The sequence below is a fragment of the Sinohyriopsis cumingii genome, chromosome 1 (assembly GCF_028554795.1).
Source record: "Sinohyriopsis cumingii isolate HCF-2022 chromosome 1, ASM2855479v2, whole genome shotgun sequence".
In the NCBI taxonomy this organism is placed as follows: domain Eukaryota; kingdom Metazoa; phylum Mollusca; class Bivalvia; order Unionida; family Unionidae; genus Sinohyriopsis; species Sinohyriopsis cumingii.
The window spans coordinates 2,433,661-2,442,542 of record NC_142961.1 but is presented as its reverse complement, the minus strand read 5'-3'; the positions used below and the strand labels follow the sequence as shown (position 1 = coordinate 2,442,542).

The 8,882-nt window shown below is 37.9% G+C and overlaps 1 pseudogene; it reads right to left on the bottom strand.

Moving 5' to 3' along the window:
- Nucleotides 1-526: 526 nt before the first annotated feature.
- Nucleotides 527-3,506, bottom strand: LOC149806319 (uncharacterized; annotated as a pseudogene).
- Nucleotides 3,507-8,882: the final 5,376 nt, after the last annotated feature.

The following is an 8,882-nucleotide window of genomic DNA, read 5'->3' as shown; positions in this document are numbered from 1 at the left end:
CTTGAGTCTCTCTCTCTCTCTCTCTCTCTCTCTCTCTGTGTGTGTTTGAGTGCCTTTTCTCACAATGAAGCAGAGTCAGTATACATTTGAGAAGAATTAGCCATAGACATACGTTGATTTGTATAAAGCTGACTTTAAGCCATACAATTTTGGTTTCCAAAATCTTCACAATTAAGGTGGAATTGTTGCCATATAATCACTGTATGGGAACGGGTTAATCTACAGACCGTTTCTTGTTGGACCCTCATAAAGTCAGAAAACTGACGTATCCTGTGATTAAACTTTACACACACACACACATATGCATACATATATACATTCATACATACGTTTATGAGGGGTTCAACTAGAAACGGTCTGTAGATTAACCCATTTCCATTCAGTAATGCCAATAGTTATTAATGTCAACCATGTCGTATATACAAAGAATAAATACGTCTTTGTACGAAAACAAACCATATCCCATTTAATACAAGGAAAACAACTTGGATGAAAAAGACAAAATGTTACACAATATTTGAGGTCCTTACATCAACTGGTAATTGAATATATACATTTAAATAAATAATATATTGGCATAATGTAATTTATTTTTATAAGAATAAATGTAGTTTAATTACGCTAAAATAAGTTTTGTTTTTTATATTAAATGCGTGCAATCTATAGAAGAAAAAGAAAACGTCAAGGTAGGACGTTACGCCTTGACAACTAATTAAGAATCTTTGATAAATCTGGGCCTCGCCAGTTGCTTTTGAAGCATTTACCCATCTTGCAAACGGTTTTAATGTAAACCATTCATTTTTATTCGGTGAATATAGAGGCCTGAGGTCATTCGTATTATACATCCCATTTGACTTTGGGTAACAAGGATATGGAGAAGGAAGGGAATGTGGGAATGTGTCTTCATTCATCTGATGACATTGTGATGCTTATAACAGGTCCGATACAGCTGCTTGTATCATTGTATTCATTATAAATAATAACAAGAGATGACTTTGTCTTGTCGATGATAATTAAGTTGCACATTTTCCTCGCATATTTCTGTTTAGTTAGTGCCCGTCACTCCTGCCGGGGTATAGACCGCCCATAAAAGATCGCCAGAGACTTCTGTCCTGTGCCATCCCCTCGAGCTGACTCCAGGTGTGTTCCAGTTTAGCGATGTCTGCCTCAAGGTCACGTCGCCAGATGTTTCTTGGTCGGCCCTTTCTCTGCTTGCCTTGAGGGTTCCACCTCAATGCCTGTCTGGTAATGTTGGTTGGCGGCTTACGTAGGGTGTGTCGTATCCAACCCCACCTTCTCTTCTTGATCTCGTCCTCTACCGGAAGTTGAGAGGTTATCTGTGTCTGTGCCACCCTGTTTTTTGATAACGCTAACAGGTACGTGAAGGACTCCACCTTTTCCAGAGGACTTCCATGCAGTTTGACTGGGTTGTTACTGACATTATTGATCTTGAGGATCTTGGTCTTGTCTTTGTGGATGTTGAGGCCACCCTGTGCTAATGTGGCTGCCAGTACGTCGGTCTTGTCCTGCATTTGCTGCTGACTGTGGGACAAGAGCGCTAGTCATCGGCAAAGTCCAGATCATCAAGTTGACTCCACAATGTCCACCGGATCCTATTTCTCCGCCCATTGGTGGATGTCTTCATAATCCAGTCGATGGCGAGAATGAAGTAAAACGGCGACAGCAGGCAGCCTTGCATCTCGCCAGTCCGATCTATGAAGCTGTCTGTGTACTGTTCTGCTTGGATGACTTTGTAGGACATTACGTTGTAAGCGTTCTTGATCAAGCTCACCAGCTTGGTTGGGATGCTGTAGTGGCGAAGAAATTTCCAGAGTGTCTCTCGGTCCACGCTAACGAATGTCTTCTCATACTCGACAAAGTTTATGTAGAGCGAAGAATTCCACTCCAACGATTGCTCAACTATGATGTGAAAAGTAAATATTTGGTCCGTAAGCGATCTTTTCTGCCTGAAGCCCGCTTGCTTGTCTCGTAACTGTGGGTCTACTACCACCTTCATCTTCTTCAAGAGGACCCGGTTGAATACTTTCCCAGGTGCTGAGATGAGCGTGATTCCTCTGTAGTTGGAGCAATTGCTGAATGCGTCTTTCTTGGAGATCTTGATGAGGTATCCCTACTTCTAGTCAGTCTTTATTTCTTCTTCCTCCCAGATCTTCTTATTTTCAAAGACAGGGTATAGCATTCCCACTGAAGCCTCTAGGTCTGCTCTGAGGGCTTCTGCTGGGATGTCATCATGTCCAGCTGCCTTGCCATTCTTCAGCTGGGTGATGGTTTTCCTGATCTCGTCTCTGGTGGGATTGTCTTAGCTTTTGAGGAGATCTGTGTTGACTGGGTGGATTTCTGGGGGATTTAGTGGTGCTGACCTGTTCAATAGTTCGTCAGAACGTTCTGCCTATCTATTAATTTGGTGTTCTGTACATGCTATAGTCTTTCCCTGCTTGTCATTTCGGGTCTACCTGTTTTGCTGTACTTACCGGACAGCTTCTTGGTGATGTCGTACAGCTTCTTTTTGTTTCCACCTCCGGCCGCTTCTTCTGCCTCTGCTGCCAGTCCTTCAATGTAGTTTCTCTTGTCTATCTTGATGCTTTTATCCCACTTCTTTGTGGGCGTCCGTGTACTCTTGTTGTACCTTTACTTTTGTAGCTCTTGTCCTACTGCTATTTACTGCTGCTTTCTTCTGTTTCCGCTCCTGGATTTTGCGCAATGTTTTGGCTGAAATTCATTCTTTCTGCTGGGGCTTCATGGGGCCTAGTACTTCTTGATATGATGATTTTACTTCCTCCTTATCGTTCTGCCATCTGCTGATCGCGTTGTCTTCCTCATCTTCAACACGTTCTTGTATCACTTGGTACTTGTTGTTAGAAGTTAGTCTGTATTCTTCTTTAGTTTTTGAATCTTTCAACAGGCTGATGTTATATGTTTTCTCTCTTTTGTGCCCATCCAGTTCTTCTTCAGCTTAAGTTTCAACCTTACGACAACTAAGTGGTGGCCAGATGCCACATCTGCTCCCCTCTTCACCCTCACAGCTTGCAGGGATATTCTGAACTTTTTGACTATGCAGATGTCGTTTTATCTCACATGGTCTGGTTATATACATGTGTTCTTTTGGATTCGTTTGTGGGAAAGATGGTACCCCTGATGCCCAGGTTATTCAGTGCACAAAGGTCTGCGAATCACTCTCCATTCTCGTTCATCTTTCCCAGGCCGTGGATCTCCATGACTTGTTCGCATCCTGTACTGTCTGACCCATCTTTAGTATTTAAATCACCCATGAGGATGTTGATGTCTTTGTATGAGAAGTTCTCTACTATGTTCTGTAGTCTGTTGTTAAACTGGTCCTTACCTTTTTCTTCGCCGTCATTTGTTGGAGCGTAGCATTGTATGACGTTCATATTTATTTTCTCCTTCTTGGTCCTAAACGTTGCCGTGAGGATTCTGGGCACGTGTGGTTCCCATCCTCTCAGTGCATTATATGCTTGCTTCGACATCATGAGCCCCACAACTGTGTATGAAGCGCGTCATCTTCCTCGTGTCCTGAATGCAGTACCAATTTTCCTGTCATCAATCTAAATTGTCCAGATTGACTCCATCTTGTCTCGTTAGTGATCTGTTGGCGTTTTTGTAGCAAGTTGGGTTTTACAGGGTCTGGTTGATAGCCCCACGCCCAACCCTCCTTTTACATCCGGGCTTGTTTGCAGGAAAGTTATTTATCTAATAATACTTTCTTGAGACAACAGTTTCATTTAACATATGCTGTGCTGCTATACCGTTCGCTGAATATGTAAATTATATTTTAAACATAAAATTGTTATCGAAATAACTAAGGTGCCACGGTGACTTAATGGTAGAGTCCAGGCTATTGATCAGAAGGATGCGAGTTCGAATCCTACCCTGATCCGACAGAGTCGGCGGCCGTTTGTGTATCTCTTGGCAAGACACATAACTGCAATGGCCTCAGCACGATATCACTTTTCATGTGTTGATGCATGTAGTTAAACATCAAGCAAACATATTTCGAGACACCAGATTAGAAAGTACTAATTGAACATGACGAAAATAGCATCGAATGACGTCTTGTAGTGAATAATTTCAGATTTTAATTTTGGACCTTATTAACTCAATGAAAGTTTTGATTTATAATCTGGACCACAAAAGTAAAACATTTAAACCATAATTCCGTCATTTTCATATTAAACCCCAATAGAGCTATAAGCTCAAGTCAGTAAAACTACATAAACGCCTCAACATCTTCATCTACTGTTTGTACAATCAATTTATCATTACCAAAAGATATGCGGGGGTCTTATACTTTTTATTTTTCTAAATTTTTATAAAGAAATTTACGTGGACTTTTATTTCGAGAAACAAAAAGGCCGAAGCATTTCTTTTAATATATATCGCAAGAGATTTGAAATGTCAGAACTGTATTGTTATCTTGACACCACGAAAGGAGGCACGCGAACATTTTCTTTTCAAAAGCTTTCTGAAGGTCTTCATAGTAAACTTACATGCAGTTCCTTCCTTTCAGTGACATGTTTTCCTCATCACTGAACACGGATCATCTAGCATAATAAAGGATTATAAAGGTATGTGAACCAAACTTTTTTTTCTTCTACAAGACAGTTATAAACTGAAGCCTCCAGTGTGACTTTGCGTTTTTAAAAAATGTCAAAAAGTGGCGTGTGCGTACAAGAAGGAGAATTACAATCATAGTTGTTGACTTTTACTCTATTTTTATCTCAACATACACAGAGATTACACAGCAAATGTCTTGGATCATATATCTGAAAATTCGATAAAAAGTACATAAATAAACAGATGTGCAACCATTAAGTTGACCTACAGTAAGTTAGTCCAGTTATTAAATTTGTAAACCTCTTGAGCCTTGAGCATACGATCAGCGTGGGGGTATATATTATCGATACACCACCTAAATTCGGTTTGTATCTTAATACCTTAACACATAGAGATAAAAAAAATCTTTCTGTAGCCCATAAAGTGTGATCTTTGTAATTTGTCTAAAAGCAAAACTGAGTGAAATGTCCCAGAAAGAGAAATACGTATGAATCACCTGCCAAAATATACAATTTGAATTTTTAGCCCCCACCTGAGAATGGGGTTTAGAGGTAATTCGTCTGACGCAACTGATCTAAAAGCATCTCTCTCTCTCTCTCTCTCTCTCTCTCTCTCTCTCTCACACACACACACACACACACACACACACACACACACACATGACTGAACTTAGAATTATGCAAAAAAAGAAGAGAAAAGCTGATTAATTTGTTTCTCTATGAACAAAACTTTTGTTATATTCTTAAAAGAATTTGTCCCAATAAATGAGATATAATGGCTTACACATTCACCCGCTATGCTTTTTTTTATCAACTACATAAACATTCCTGTTTATATCTTCCCTCTACAATACTTATTTTATTTAGCAGCTCTAGTCTTTGTCCCATTATATCAAGTTTTGCAGTCAGCATTCTCAAATGTATGTATGTATGTATGTATGTATGTATGTATGTAATTGTGTGTGTGTGTGTGTCTATGTATGTATGTATGTATGTATGTATGTATGTATGTATGTATGTATGTATATATGTATGTATGTATGCATGCATGTATGTATGTATGTATGTATGTATTTATGCATGTATGTATGTACGTATGTAAATAAGTATGGATGTATCACAGTATGTATGTATGAACGTAATGGGTTTAACAGCACATCTGTGCAGTCCTGGCTATAGATTTCCAGGTAAGTTTAGGTATTCCAAAAGGGCATACAAAACAAAGACAAGCAAAAAAGGGTACAAAATTTAAAATGCAAGAGCAATATCAAAAGAATCATTTTAGAAAGTACAAGACATTCAGAAGGAACGTTATCACGAGACGTATTCCAGTGGAAAAAGGCTACCTGCATTAGTTCTCGTTTACGACATGCGGCATGACTGATTGGGTCTGTAGTACATACATAAGCCGCAAGGTAGGTAACATATCTATTTTTTGATAACCGAAAACGACAGTTGAAGTAACTTTCTAATTCGTGATTTTAAACCGGAAACGTGTCGAACCCCTATCACAATATCACAGTCGGAAGGAAATCTGTTAGTATAATCTTTCTGATGGTTTAAATGAGCCCTTACTATGTCAGTTAAATGAACTAATATATAATAATCTTACACTGTCGTGAGTGTGTCATGATTTACTGCCTGCGTCATCTACACACAATTGGGAATAATAAGTTCTTACGATCAAATACATCTGGTAAGTGCAAAAGACTATACTTAAATTAATGACAACCTTGAATTATACGTCACTGTCCTGTATTATAATAGTCGGATATATAAAAGATAAAATCAAATCAAACACAATGGTGAGAAGTCATGAACTGCGTCTTGTTCTATTGTAAATGTACAGACCGTCACAATATGCCCTTGATATAAATATCGTTTTGTTCATACTATTTATCTGTATCACCTAACGATCTTTAATTTGTAAAACTGTAAATTTCTTTCATAAAAATTAAATTTGTAGCCCACACGCACTTGTTAAAGTTTGTATGGCAGATACAATAAGCGCATTCACCTCAAGAGGACATTAATTGTATAGGCAATGAAAATTCCTGTTTTGTGTTTCTGTTAATTGAAAAGATACACTTGTAATTGTGTAAATATTCAGAATAGGTAATTTCTTTTGCCTTTATCTGGCACATATATTTAGTTAGCTTTCTAAAGTTAAATTCTCCAAAAACTATTTGTACGCTTGGCTTTCGTCTGTAACTTTTTAATTTGTAATCTGACACAAAGTGTTCGTGACCAAGTTATGTTAAGGACATCTACCGCCAACTGCTCAAAACATCCCCAACATAATGCTATGTAAACTTACCTTGCCATTCAGAAACATTTTTGGAAATGTTGATCATTTCGGAAAACACACAAATCAGAACGTTGTTGTTGTTGTTGCTGTTGTTGTAGGGTTTAAAGCCATTTTTCAGCACAAGATAGGCTATACATGGCGGCCAGTATAACTGATGGAGGAAGAACCATGGAAAACCCCGGAAAGAACCACCGACCTACTGGCGTACCCACGTTAGCCGAGTCTGAGACTCGGACCCAAGCAGACAGGGGTGAGATGGCAGTGATCTGGAACGGTGAGCGCTTTAGACCACTCAGCCACTCGGCCAATCAGTACGTAACGCATGCGTAATGTTATAAAAATTATAACAAATTACGTATGTATTTCCTTCACAATCGTCGTCATTTGTATTATACTTCACTCGATAGTTTTTCATCAGTTGAAGATGTTCAGAGATTTAATTAGTTGTTACTGTTATTCTTCTTAACATCAAATATTTTTGAGTCTGCGTCACACACACACACACACACACACACACTAAATTCTTATTATCTGAAGAAATTAAATACACGTACTAATAATATTCGAATACATTGAAGAAGAAAACAACTGTTTCTTCCTTGTACAATGTCGCTAATAAATGAATGTCCCTCGAGCAGGGAATCACTTGTAAGAATCATTAAAGATAAAAGTCTTCTTGTGGTTTCTTCGGGATGATAATGACCTCATAAGCACAACGAGTATCAAAGTTATCAGCACTTAATGTTAATTTGCGTCCACCGAGAAGTACTAGCCATGGTTTACAGACTTAGTTTTTGTGAACATTTGTGAAAGCAACCCCTCTGGCGTCCATAAGCGAAGGTACTATGCTAGGTGGCACAGTCGAATACATCATTATTCAGTGTGACTATACTGCTTATAAATGTTTTTTCTTAGAGATTCCTTTTGTGTAAGACGAAAGCACTACAGGAATAAAATATATCATGGCTGGACTGAATATACAATATTCTGCTGATATTCTTTACATTGTGAGAGCATATTATATATTGATCGTGGATATATTTAGATACAATCTTTACATTGTGAGAGCATATTACATATTGATTGTGGATATATTTAGATACAATCTTTACATTCTGAGAGCATATTATATATTGATCGTGGATATATTTAGATACAATCTTTACATTGTGAGAGCATATTATATATTGATCGTGGATATATTTAGATACAATCTTTACATTGTGAGAGCATATTTTATATTGATTGTGGATATATTTAGATACAATCTTTACATTGTGAGAGCATATTATATATTGATCGTGGATATATTTAGATACAATCTTTACATTGTGAGAGCATATTTTATATTGATCGTGGATATATTTAGATACAATATATTTCCTTTGAGAATGAATTACCGCGAAATGTATTATATTATAATGGCGAAATAAACTCACAGATTTAAGTGTATATTATTTTGAAAGGATTTATCAGGGTATCTAAAGCGGGGTCACATTGTCCGAACAATGAGTTGTTTGTAATATCAAAGAAAAGATTAAATCGCTATTTCGCTTACATACAGAATTTTCAAAGATGCCCAAAAGATGTATGCGTTTTCAAATAAGTATATGGAAGTTATTGATAATTAAATCTAGTTAGAAATTGTAATAATTTCTATCAAAGATGCCATCCGGATTCAAAGCTGCTGAACAAGTAACATGTGTATTTGGTTGGACCGTAGTAAGATGTGATGGAGTGACTCAGCCAACACTGTTGTATCGTAGCCAGTATTTGGTCGAGTTGAGTTTGTTTTAAGTCGCTCGAAGTTGTAGCAAAATGGATCCGTCAACAGCTCTCTCTGCCCTGAAATGATTATGACTAATGATGATATTTACAAGTTTTCTGCGGCCACTCTTTCCTGGATCTGTGAAGTTCCGTTTGACACCTACAGTTGTTCTAAAGATCGTGATCACTGCCACACCACTTGTGTTTAGAGAGGA